General features: G+C 39.3%; 2 long non-coding RNA genes across 4 annotated transcripts in view; both read right to left on the bottom strand.

Moving 5' to 3' along the window:
• Window positions 1-12,919, bottom strand: part of LOC135206907 (uncharacterized) — a 497,699-nt gene that overhangs the window by 99,868 nt on the left and 384,912 nt on the right. The window lies entirely within an intron of this gene.
• LOC135206903 (uncharacterized) lies at window positions 6,428-7,790 on the bottom strand. Its single transcript, XR_010312837.1, has 3 exons — window positions 7,352-7,790; window positions 6,780-6,862; window positions 6,428-6,591 (listed from the first exon to the last, which is right to left on the bottom strand). It is a non-coding gene; the product is annotated as an uncharacterized LOC135206903 (long non-coding RNA).

Here is a 12,919-nt window from a genome sequence, read left to right as displayed (position 1 = left end):
GTTAGTTCCATGATAAGAAAAGAATGGAAAATGCTTGTATTTATTAGTCATATGCTTTGTAAAATGCACCACAATAAGTTTCTATGACATTTGCTTCCATGCTTTAGCATCATTTAATGCATGGACTTGAATAGTTTAGGTAAGTTGCCATTTTGTTGTATATTTTACATCATTGTATTTTTCAGTATTAGTATACTTAATGTGTCACACACTTGTGTAACCTTGAAAGATTTATGTATATTATGCCAGCTAGGTGCGTACAAATTTGTTTTCTATTTATTTAGGAAATAGCTACTTTGATCATAGTTGTATTATGATGAGAACAGTAAGTTACCCTTTAATATAATGTTAAAAGTTTGATGTTTACAAAGACAGTGTTTACTCACAGATTTAAGCATAGTTTAATACTGAAGTATTGTATAAATAGGGTAGTGTTGGATTATCTGAAATTTCTGCTGCTGTTCATGTTAGGGTATCTGATTGTTCATTGAACAAATAAAGTAGTAAGATTAATACGTATTTCTTTACCTGTGTCAAATTGACGATTCATTTGTAATAGTAGCAATAGTAGTTTTACAGTGGATCATTATTAAAATTTTCACAAATGAGCTTACATTCTTGTGGAACAAGCCAAAAGGCCCATGAATGTCTAGCAACTTCCACACAACAAAATCATGACATAAAAGCTCAAAACTGAGTATGGTAATATTCTTACTCATCATGATCTTTTTTCATGTTTTAGCATGTAGTACTCATTATGAAGATATTCATCTCTAATGTCAATTTGTGCCTAAATAGCCATCTACCCAAGTGTTAATCTGTTCGTTACATGACTGTTTTGGGTGGACCTTTCCAGCGATAGACTACATCATCTACAACATTTTTTCTGATTTTTTTCCCACTATCTTAACATGTCCAAATAATATTGAATGGCTTAACTGAGCACTCCTCTTCATGATCAGTATCAAATGATTGATATTGTCCCTCTTCCAAACAAATAAAAATTACACAGTCCTTTGGCATGAATGCCTTAGTAGATCTGTGGCAGCAGCATGTTTTCTTGGGCAAGACGAATCAGTACAGCTAAAGAGTGTGGCCACTGTATCTTTTGCTTGGGCGGATTAAGAATCCCCTTCAGCCTGCTGAACACCAACAAATATACATTAATTTTATTTTCTTTTTGTTTTAGTGTGGTGGGGTTCCCTTAGCTCATGACTTAGTCCTTCACTAAACAGTGTTGACACCAAGTAAGGGAGGCATACAGGTTGTACTTCTCTTCCTAGGGTAACCTGGAGGTACTTGTAATACTAGTTGATGTTATCCTGTCCATTACCTTAAGCTCTTTAATTGTATAAAGTGACTATGTCCAGGAGCCATGGAATACATAGGCTGAATTTAAGTGAATACTGTTATTATGTCAATTATGCATACTAAAAAGGAAACGAATATGAAAAAGAATTCAAATCCAAGATTGTAAGGTCACATCCTGAGTTTATCAGAGCCCTGTATGTATAATATGAACATTGTTTACAATTACTACTGAAGATATGGGGTTATATATATATAAATGAAAATGCCCTGGCAGCCACAAATCATGGTACATGAATGGTAATCAATGAACTGGTTACTTCTTGAAGGACTGAATTAGATAATCTGCAAGAAAATCTCTAATCCTGAAAGTCAATGAATGCTAATTTTGTTTTGAATATCTCTTATACAGCATCTGCAGGCAATGTAACCTACCCTTAAAAATCCCATTTCAAAAACAAGTGAAATGCTCACTTTTCCCTGATGGACACTTTAGACATCTACAAGATCCTCAATGTACTTCTTTATTAAAAAGAGTAAATTTACATAATCTATGGGTGCTTAATTTATATTTTAAGACCTTTTTATTACAGAAAATCGATTATTAAAGCATAAGAGGTGATGGCATTCTGGCATTGATGATCTTATAGATTTTCAAAATTGATATTCAGTGCTGGAATAATATAGATCTCAGGGTAAAGTAGGCACTTGTATAATCAAATCGTAATCATTATGAGTACTAATTAAAAAGACTTTCAGAAGTTTGTTAACTGTCTGTGAAAAGGACCTCCATTCATAAGCAACTGAGATCAAATTAAGATTTCAGTTTGAGTTTATTAAAGTCTTCTTTGCTGATGTTTGTGAGGAAAGGGGCCTTGGGGCAAGTAATGCAGTTTATAGATTACCCAACTGGTCTACAAAATTGAATTTATAAAATTTGTGGCCATTTGCCATGCGCCAGAGCTGAAGGCCATTCAGTGCATATTTATCGACTGGATATATTTACTAATAAAAGGTACACGTATATAATTAATCCAAATTATTAAAATCAAATTCATATTAAAATACTCAATTAAATATCATAAAATGGAAACAAATGGATTTCCTTAAGAAATTTAAAAATCTCCTCTGTGGGAGCACCTTCTCCTAAAATATCTGACAAAGGTTTGTTGGTGAAACCAAACTGACATCTATGATTAAAAAATAAAGGGCAGTCAACAAATATATGCCCTCACTGTAATGCCAACATTACAATTGGAGCATTGAGGAACCTGGCTCTCTGCTCTACTAGTTAAGAGATACCTGTGTGTTAAAAACGTATGCCCTATACGCAGGAGTGTTAAAACTATACTAAATCTTCTATCCATCCCAACAGAAGGTGACCAGGGATGAACAGAAGGTCTGATAGATTTCAGCTTTAAATTATTTTTTGTTTTTTAAGTTGAACCAGTGATTCTGCCACTTAGTCCTACAAATGATTTAATTAAAAAAGTTTTAAAATCTTCACAGAGAACCCTCACAGTGGGAAGCCCGGGAGGAAGCTGCCTGCTTAGCGGCTGTATCAGCCAGCTCGTTACACGAATTCCACATGCGAGGGAACCCAACAAAACTACACACTGATGTGTTTTGAGAATGCAGGAGGACCAAGCCAATCCTGCACCTCTTGGACAAGTTGATTAGATGGCATCAACTTCTGGAGTGCAGCTAGGGAACTCTGGAATCACAATAAATAATATACGAGCCCCCAATGCTACCTGTAGTAAAAATAAATTTCAAAATGCTAAAAATAGCATAAATCTCAGCATTAAAAATTGAGAACTTAATAGGGAGGCTTTTTTTAATTGTTCTCTCACAGATGATAACAGAACATCCAACTCCATTTGCTGATTTTGACCCATCTGCATATACAACAATCGAATTACTATGCTCAGAAACATGGGCCAAGAAGCTACTTTAAGCTGAACCTTGAGCTGATCTTTTTTGTTGTCTCTAACTTGGCAAATATGTAAAGGAGGCCTACACCAAGGAGGGAATTTAGAAAATGTAGTTTCCACAACTAGTGAAGGAATAAGGCCTACCTCTCTCGCACTAATGTTTAATCTATGGTGACTTCAAGGGGCTTAGGCAATGTAGGTCTTGTTGGTGCTCTGTCAACAGGATGTTTTATATACAGGGGGTCCTCGAGTTACGACGTTGATCCGTTCTTAAGATGCGTCGTAACACGATTTTCAGCGTAAGTCGGAACATTAAAAAATACCACATGATTTAATGTAAATACGTATCAGTAACAACGAGAGAACAATTCCTTACCTTTATTAATTTGGTTGGCTTGCACACTGGAGAGGAAGCTGCGGTGCTGGAGAGACTGGGGGAGGTTAGTGAAGAGAAAAAGAACCTCCAGAAGATGCTGGGGCAGGTGAGTCTTGAGGTGAGGCAGAACATACTGGAGATGCTGGGGCAGGTGAGTCTTGAGGTGAGGCAGAACTACAGAAGGTGCTGGAGATGCTGGGGCAGGGTGAGTCTGGGTTAGCAGAACATTCAGAAGGTGCTGGAGATTGTGGGGCAGGCGAGTCTAGGTTAGCAGAACATTCAGAAGGCGCTGGAGATTGTGGGGCAGGCGAGTCTGGATTAGCAGAGGCAGCTGAGGTAGAGGGTACAGGATCTCTTGCAGGCCTCTCTACCTTCTTAAAATACTGCTCCAAGTTAGTCTGAACAGAGAGCAACCTCTTTTCATCCAAGATCTCCTTGTAACACTGCATTAAATCCATGATGCCTCTGGAAACCCTAGTGAACCTGTCCAAGTTGGGATCCTGAGCCTCAAAAGTTGCCAACGCTTGCTGCAACTCTGCAAAACCTCTTGCCAAGTCCTGCCTTGTGAAAGCCTTAGGCTCTGGGGTGGGTGCTTCTTCTTCTTCCTCTATCATCTGCTTCTCCAGTTGTATCAGGTCCTCAGCAGATAACTCCTCGCCATGAGACTCCAGCAGCTCTGTAACATCATCAACCTCCATCTCCAAATTGATTTCCTTACTCAGGGCAACAACATTCTTGACAACTTGCTGAATTGTGTCCTCAAACCCATGGAAATCACTCACAAATTGAGGACAAATTTTCATGTTTGTTTGCTTAACCTCCTCCCAGGAATCAGCAATGTTCTTTACAGCATCAAGGATGTTGTAGGATTTCCAAAAGTCCTTCAGAGTCAAGTCCTTCTTGGTTTCAGTTGCCTGTAAAGCCATAGCAATTGTTCTTCGTAGGTAGTAGGCCTTGAACGAAGCAATCACTCCTTGGTCCATAGGCTGTAAAAGGCCGTGGTATTAGGTGGAAGGTAAACCACCTTGACATTAGGGTTGAAGTCTCCCAGCTGGGCAGGGTGTCCAGGGGCATTGTCCAGCACTAGCAACACCTTAAAGGGGATACCCTTGGAGGCACAATAACGTTCCACACTTGGAACAAAATGGGTTTACGAACCCAGTCCTTCAAACACTGCAAGTGTCACCATGCCTGCTTGTTGGACTTCCAAATTACTGGTAGTTGACCCTTCCAAATGCCCTTGAGTGCCCTTGGATTTTCAGCTGATACACCAACAAGGCTTCAGTTTGAAGTCGCCAGCAGCATTACCCCCAAGAAGTAAAGTTAGCATCTCCTTGCTGGCTTTATGACCAGGTGCTGAACTTCTCCTCCTTGGCGATGTAAGTGCGGTTAGGCATACGCTTAAAACCAACAAACCGGTCTCATCCACGTTAAACACTTGCTGAGCAGAATAACCCCCCTCCTTAATTATCTCAGACAACGCTTTAGGAAATTCACTCGCTGCTTTCTCATCCCCACTAGCAGCTTCACCTTGCACTATAAGGTTATGGTAATTGGCCCGAGCCTTAAATTGCATAAACCAACCCCTACTAGCCACAAACTCTTCACTTTCACTTCCCTCCCCCTTTTCTTTTTTCAACGCTTCAAACAATCTTTTCGCCTTCTCCTGAATCACCATAAGGCTGACTGGGATACGCCGTTGATTTTGGTCTTCCAACCAAAAGCACCAATAACCTTTCCATTTCAATTATTAGACCACTACGCTGCTTGGTTATCACTGTCGCTTTCATAGGAGCAGATCCTTTCACATGTTCAACGATGCGCTCTTTATCTTTGATAATGGTAGCAACGGTCGAACGGCTAAGGTCAAGTGAGCGGCCAATGTTTGTTGGCGTTTCTCTCTTCTCAGATCGCTTTATAATGTCCACTTTAATTTCCATGGTGATGGCCTTTCTTTTCTTCGATGCACTACCATCAGAAGAGTCCGCCTTGCGCTTGGGAGCCATAACAAAGAGCAAAAGTTACAAAAACGATACAACACGAGGGAGAGAGAGGCAGCGTAAACAACCAAAATGGCGTATGGGTGAGGAATGAGCGTAGCGAAGCGACGCCGTCCTCTCCCCCACAAAGCGTATTCTTCCGCCGTGCGCCCGGAACTAGTTCGCGTTTGTTTACGTCGCTTACGACGCTAAACCGCGTAAGACGGAACGACGCATAATATTATTTTTTATATTTTTATGGGGGCGCGTTCGTAACCACGAAACATCGTAAGTCGAGACCGGCGTAACCCGAGGACTTACTGTACTTAAAATTTGGATTAGATTGAGAGGTTAGTGCTCGTGACAAATATCGGAGACCCTGTTCCTCCCTCCGAATGAAAGAGGAGGAAAACCAGAGTCCTACATAAAGGCTCTCAACAGGAGACGTTTTAAAAGCACCTGTACAAATATGCAATGCCATATTGTGTACTAAATCCAGCTTGCCTAACAAGGTCTTACATGCCGAGCCATAAACCTGAGATCCATAATCAATCTTACTCAAGCATAGGGCCTGATAAATTCTTAATAAAGTAGTACGGTCAGCTCCAAAATTCAGGTTACTAACAACTTTAAGAATACAGGCAGTCCCCGGGTTACGACGGGGGTTCCGTTCTTGAGGCGCGTCGTAAGCCGAAAATCGTCGTAAGCCGGAACGACACTTGGACAAATATGCCTTAAACTAAGAAAAAGTTGGAGACCTTACCTGTGTGACATGCAAGTATATTGCATGATGTGTAGTGTGGTTTATTTCAATGGCAAACGGATGGTTCTTGAAGGTATAATTCTTTATTAAACTCTTGTGACACTATAAAGCACAATGTACTACACTTAATCCTTAGGTTAGATTATACACTAAACACTATATTATGCACTGTACACTTCGTAGTAGTATTTGTTAGATCCTGGAGTACACTAAAATCCCAGTCTGGTAGCTCTGGAAGTTAAAAGTATAACACAATTAGTACAAAATACTACACAAAGTCCTGAATGCAATATGTAAATTATAGATATCAAGAGTAAAAGAGTTAATGTATGTTAATTAATTCCTTACTTAGTTATAATTCCTTACTTTGAGTTATATCAAGAGATAAAAAAGTTAATGTATGTGAATTAATTCCTTACTTTTAGTTTAAATTTGTCGTTCAACGTAACCCTGGATGCACAAAGTCTTATGTGGCCCCATAGCCTACATCATTCAGGGGGTTCTGGAATGTCACAAAAAAATAATTAGTATGTCAGTAAGTACTCTATGCATAGTAAGTTACATACAGTAATATGCACCATACAGTGGTTTAATATACATATATAACATGTATAAACTTGTTAATGTATGTTAATTAATTCCTTACTTTTAGTTTAAATTTGTCGTTCAAACGTAACCTGGATGCACAAAGTCTTATGTGGCCCCATAGCCTACATCATTCAGGGGGTTCTGGAATGTACAAAAGATAATTTTGTCAGTAAGTACTCTATGCATAGTAAGTTACATACAGTAATATGCACCATACAGTGGTTTAATATTGCATATTGTAAATGATTGGTCTACACCCCCTGTTCAGCAGGGAGTGTACAGTATGTAATTCCATGAGGGACCTTGATCACTTATCCCATGTGAGAGATCTTGGTCACTTTTTTTTAGTATGTACGTATAAAACTTACTTAATGTATGTTTACTACTATGTATAATTCCTTACCTTTAGTACAGTAGTACATAGTTTACAGTTGTCGTGCTATGTTATGTAGTAACCCTGGACAAAGTTTTATGTGGCCCCATAGCCTGCATCATGGAGGGGGTCCTGGTTTTCTGGAATGTACCAAAAAAGTATCAAAGTTAAGTCATGTTATGTATGTTTAGTAAGTTTACATACAGTAACCATACGTACAGTGGTTTATAACATGTACATATGTACATAATCAAACTTGGTTGGAAATTCCTGTAAAAAAAAAGTTATGTACGTATGTAATATGTACTACTGTATGTAAAAACCTTACTGTTCATACTTTGTTACACTACATGTTACATGTGATACGTATACTTTCCTGAAGGGTTTTTTCCATCCAAAAATGGTGCTTCTACTTGTAGTTATCCCTTGATGACACTTGTAGTAACAACCTGGAGTTGTGTGAAAAATGTTGGTTCTGGAAGGGGGAAAAAGTAACAAAATTAGTGTACAAAATATACCTACAGAAAAGTTGTGAATGCAATATGTTAATTACTGTAGATATATCAAGAGTACTAAAAGAGTTAATGTATGTTAATTAATTCCTTACTTTTAGTTTAAAGTTGTCTTTCAATGTAACCCTGGATGGACAAAGTCTTATGTGGCCCCATAGCCTACATCATTGCAGGGGGTTTGGGGATTCGGATGTACAAAAAATCAATTTTGTCAGTAAGTACTCTATGCATAGTAAGTACTACAGTAATATGCACCATACAGTGAATAAATCACATATAAACATGTAGTATAAAACTTAATTTAGAAATTCCTTACATAACTTACCAACTTTTAGTGAGTCTCAAAGCTGTTACCTAGGTTGTGGGAGATGGAGGTGGAGGTGTAGAGCATTCATGATAAGGATGCATTCCAAACCTAACTTCAGTGTGCTTTATCACAGATAACAGGCTAGGATGATGGCAGTTCTGGAATGAAGAATTAATATTAAAGGACAGTATGTAACCACTTAGGTGTACAAAATTTATTGTAGTATGCAAACATTAAACAACAACTGAGAATTCCTTACTTCAGCAAAATGAAGACATGTAGGCTATGTAGAGGTCTGGTTTATGTAAGTCACAGGTGCATGCCAGTCTGGAATGATAATGTAATACATATGATTATAGTATGTATGTTACATACATACATGGTTATTACATATGTAATATTAAAACATTAATAAAAAAAAATGTCCTTACCAAATTCTAGTGGTTGGCTTGCTTACTGGGATGGCCATATGGTACATGAGAGTGGGTGGCTGGGCTATGAAGTGGGATGGGCAGGTGCTTGGGAGTCTGGAATGATAAAAAATATATAAAATGATAGTTACTACTACTGTAACTACTGCACATGTTATTACTGTTTGACATATGTAGTGTGTAATACGTATGTTCAATATAAAAAATGAAGAATTCTTTTACCTGAAGGAATGGGAAGTGATACTACTCGTATTCAACTGATTTGGGCTCTGGAGAGGTGATACTCGTATCAACTGATGAGGGAACATCTACATCTGGAAAGAATGATAGGGTACATAAATATATATAAGGTGGATGTAATTGTAGCATATGTACACTTTTAATAAAATTTCTATTAGCAATTTATAAAACATTTTATACAAATTTGTTAAGGATTCCTTACCTGAGATAGGGCGAGGCATCAAAACCATGGAAAGGCTCAGGGTCATCTGGGTCACTGTCACTATCAAAGGGGTCTGAAATGAAAAAAAAAAATAATAAGGTTATGCAACATCAAAACACATTGTACCACTATGTAAGTTAGTGTACGTATGTATGTAGGGTGTAAACAATTTCCAACATGAAAATGAGAAAATGAAATTGCTTACCTGATTGTACAGGGGGCGGGCTGATACAGAGGGTCCAGGTACAGGGGGATCTGGAACTGTCACAGGTAGTACAGGGAGATCTGGAACTGTCACGGTAGTTACAGGGAGATCTGGAACTGTCACAGGTAGTACAGGGGGATCTGGAAACTGTCACCACTTCTGCAATAAAAATTACAAATGATGAAAATTAATGAAGTTACAATTTACTCTTACATTTAGTTGTTACATTAAAAAATTAACACAGTTTAATATGTACACTATGTAAACACAAATAAATTAGTAAAACAGTTCAGAATCCTTACCAGGACTAGGAGTGGGAGGTGGTGGTACTGGAGACTTGTGAAAGAAAGTGTCAAGCCTGGACTGCACACTTCTCTTCGTCTGCTTCTCCTTCAGGGTCTCCTTGTAGAAAGTCACCAAATCCATGATTCCTCTCTGATTTTGTCAAACCTGCAACGTTAGGGTCTTCTGCCTCAAAAGAAGCCAAGGCTCTCTCCAGATGAGTAAAACCCTCTGACAAGCCTTTCACAGTTAATGACCTGGGTTTGGCTCTGGTGCCGCCTCCTCTTCCTCAATCATTTGTTGTTCAAGTTCTAGTAAGTCCTCTGCAGACAATTCCTCTCCATGGGAAGCCAGCAGCTCTGTTACATCATCAGGTTCAAGATCTAGTTTCAGCCTCTTGCTTAGCCCTACGATCTTCCTCGTCACAGTCTCGACGTCTTCTGCCTGGTCAAAGCCTTCAAAACTGTGCACAAACTGTGGACACAGTTTCCTCCAGGCCCCATTTAAAGTGGTCGTCTTCACCTCGTCCCAAGCACTTGCAATGTTCTTCACTGCATCTGCATGTTTGTAGCCCTTCCAGAATTGCTTCAGTGTCAACTCCTTGTTAGCTTCTATGGCCCTCAAAGCAAAACGTATGGTCCTTCTAAGGTAGTAAGCCTTGAAATTAGCTATTACTCCCTGGTCCATTGGCTGTATCAGCGATGTGGTATTGGGTGGGAGGTACACCACCTTCACATTAGGATGCATGTCGCTCAAATTTGAAGGGTGACCAGGGGCATTGTCCAGGACTAAGAGGGCCTTAAAAGGCGGAGACCCTTCGAATCAAATACCGCTCCACTGCTGCACGAAATGGTCATTGAACCAATCTTCTTCGAAGACCATTAATGGTAACCCACGCCTTCTTGTTAGATTTCCAAATCACAGGGAGTTGACTCTTGAAAATGCCCTTGAAAGCCCTGGGATTCTCGGCCAAATACACCAGCAAGGGCTTCAGTTTCAAATCACCACTTGCATTGGCCCCAAACAGCAAAGTCAGTCGCTCCTTTCCAGCTTTATGGCCAGGTGCTGACTTCTCCTCCTTGGAAAGGTACGTTCGATTTGGCATTCTTTTCCAAAATAATCCAGTCTCATCCACATTAAAGACTTGGTCAGCCGTGTAACCACCATCCTTAATTATCTCAGCCAAACCACCTGGAAAACTTTCTGCTGCTTCGCTATCAGCACTAGCAGCTTCACCTTGCAGCTTCACATTATGCAAATTTGCACGAGCCTTAAAACGGTTAAACCAACCTCTACTCGCGGAAAATTCACCACCAGCACTGCCTTCGCCAAACTTTTTCATACTGCCTCATGCAGCGCTCTAGCCTTCTCCTGGATCACACTTAAGCTCACCGGAACACGTCGCTGGTTCTGGTCCTCCAGCCAGATCATGAGCAATTTCTCCATTTCAACAATGCTCTGGCTACGTTGCTTCTCGTTTATCACCGTTGACTTCATCGGTGCAGCATCCTTAACATGCTTCAGAATACGTTCCTTATCCTTCACAATGGTTACACCGTGGTCCTGCTCAAGCTAAAGAGCGGCCTATTTCGGTGTTATGTTTCTCCCTTCTCCGAACGCTTTATCACGTCATATTTGACTCCATCGTGATGACCTTCCTCTTCTTGTATGAACTATCATCGGAGGAAGTACTTTGGGGTTTAGGAGCCATTGTAAATTTGCGAAAATGGCAAGGAATTTCAGCAACGTCTCAGCACACAACCTAGTGGAATGCAGGCAGGCACGCGATTGAAGTGGCGTCCTTTCGTATTGTTACGCTTGGCGTCCTCGACCGTCCGAGGTCGTTGTTCGGAATCAATTTACCATACAGTTTAATAGCGTTAATTAATTTATTGCACCTCCGCTCAAAAACTAGTTTCTGCATATGAGGTATCGTAAAAAGCATAACAAAACGTCGTAACCTTGGAATTTGTGTTGTAATCTAACCAGAAACTTAGTTTTTAATTATGTACTGGAAACAAGCAATGACTTTTCATTATATTTGCGCTTTTGGACTGTTTTAAACTGCGCATCCCAAGCTAGTGTATTCATTCGCCCGCAAACTAGTTCCAGCATATGCGGCGTCCACTAAAAAAAATTCAAAAAATACGAAAAAAAAAAGTGTAAAAAATCATCATAACCTCAAAATTTTTGTTGTAATGTAACCAAAAACATATTTTTATTATGTACTGTGCTAAACTATAAAGGATTTTTATCATAGCATGCGTTTTTAAAAGCGTCGTTAACTCGGAGCGTCGGAAGCGTCAGCGTCGTAACCTCGGAACAAGCGTCGTAACCCAGGACGGAATTTCCATTGAATATTTAAGAAAAAAAAAGCGGTCGTAACCTCGGAACGTCGTAAGCCGGAAACCGTCGTAAGCCGGGGACTGCCATTATTGCACCGTTGTTTAACATTTACAGCAGTCTCATTTATATGTTCAGCATAAGTCAATTTTTTTGTCAAAAATAATTCCTAAATATTTGACTATCTTATACAACAAGATAGAACCTTCTAAAAGTAAGGTTGGAATCTCTTCCCTTCTTCGTGTTCTACAAAAACATATAGCTTTAGTTTTTTCAGCAGAAAAGTTTGAAATCTTTACTATTAGTCCAGTAGTAGCAGCATTAATTGCAATCTGAATATTTAGTACAAGCTTCAACTGCAGTAGCTCTACTACACATAACAACCAATATCATCTGCGAATGCTTGACCATATTATTACTCCAACAGGGAGATTTCATGTTCAAGTAAACCATTAATGACAATATTAAAAAAGGTTGGACTAAGCCACACTCCCTTGTGGAATGCCTTCGGTTCCTGAAGATACTCTGATGACGAAGGTAGAGCCAATTCTAACTTTAAGGTACCGGTCCAGACAGGAAGTCTTTGGCAAAATTAAACATATTGCCACCAATATGCCATTCAACCAGCTGCATTAAAATACCAGCCTCCAGGTAGTATCAAATGCTTTTTGTTTTCCAGATCAAAGACACGGCAATTGTTTGATTTGGACTGCAAAAGCATTCTGAATCTCACGTGTGAGACATATGAGGGATCCAAAGTACTTCTCTTCTTGCGAAAGCCAAATTGCCTCTTCGACAACAGGTTCTTTGTTCTAATAACCATATCAGACGAAAATTCACCATTCGTTCGTAAATCTTGAAGACACAGCTGGTAAGACAATAGGCCTATAACTTTTGGGATGACTAGGGTCTCCTTTGGCCGTTTCAAAAAAGGAATTATAACAGAGTTTTTTTCCACAACTTGTATGAAGTCCCTGAGCACCAGAATCGTTTAAAACATCGACAAAGAATTTTTTTTGACTCCAGAGGTAAGTGAGGAATCATTGGCATAAATAATATCATCTTCTCCAGGTGAT

Source organism: Macrobrachium nipponense, chromosome 31 (assembly GCF_015104395.2).
Source record: "Macrobrachium nipponense isolate FS-2020 chromosome 31, ASM1510439v2, whole genome shotgun sequence".
Classification (NCBI taxonomy): domain Eukaryota; kingdom Metazoa; phylum Arthropoda; class Malacostraca; order Decapoda; family Palaemonidae; genus Macrobrachium; species Macrobrachium nipponense.
The sequence above is the reverse complement of the archived record's forward strand: the minus strand, read 5'-3'. Positions and strand labels throughout refer to the sequence as shown.